A 473-nucleotide genomic window follows, 5' to 3' on the forward strand; every position below is an offset into this window, starting at 1 on the left:
GGGGTCCCTGGTGGCCCCACTATGGGGCAGGGGCCGTTCCCGCCCCCAGGCCCAGTGCCCGGGCTCGGCCGCCATCACCTGCCAGGCAAAAACAACCCAGATTTGGGGTAAAAACAGACGTTTTGGGGGTTACCCTCCCCTGACTGTTTTAGGTGGGGGGCTCAACACCCCATCCTGGTTTTTTTGAGGTGGGTTAAAAGCCAAATTGTGACCTTATTGGGGGTGGTTTCTGTGGGAAGGGGGTTAAAAACACTGCCTCCCCCCCTGGTTTGGGGAGGGGCTTTGAACCCCCAACACCCACCCGGGTATTTTGGGGGGGCTTAATTCCAACCCCTGCCATTCTGGGGGGAGGGCTTTAAACCCTCAAACCACCCTCTGCCATTTTGGGGGCCAAGGTGGGCTTTAAACACCCAACCCCACACAGCATTTGTTTTGGGGGTTGTAGGGTAAAACTCCCCAATCTGGGGGCTCAC

General features: G+C 57.9%; 1 protein-coding gene across 1 annotated transcript in view; it reads right to left on the minus strand.

Moving 5' to 3' along the window:
- Positions 1-473, minus strand: part of LOC104394841 (speedy protein 1-A-like) — a gene marked incomplete at its 5' end in the record, with an annotated part of 4,411 nt that overhangs the window by 1,798 nt on the left and 2,140 nt on the right. The window lies entirely within an intron of this gene.

Source organism: Chaetura pelagica, unplaced genomic scaffold (genome assembly GCF_000747805.2).
Source record: "Chaetura pelagica isolate M959 unplaced genomic scaffold, ChaPel_1.0 scaffold1469, whole genome shotgun sequence".
NCBI lineage: Eukaryota > Metazoa > Chordata > Aves > Apodiformes > Apodidae > Chaetura > Chaetura pelagica.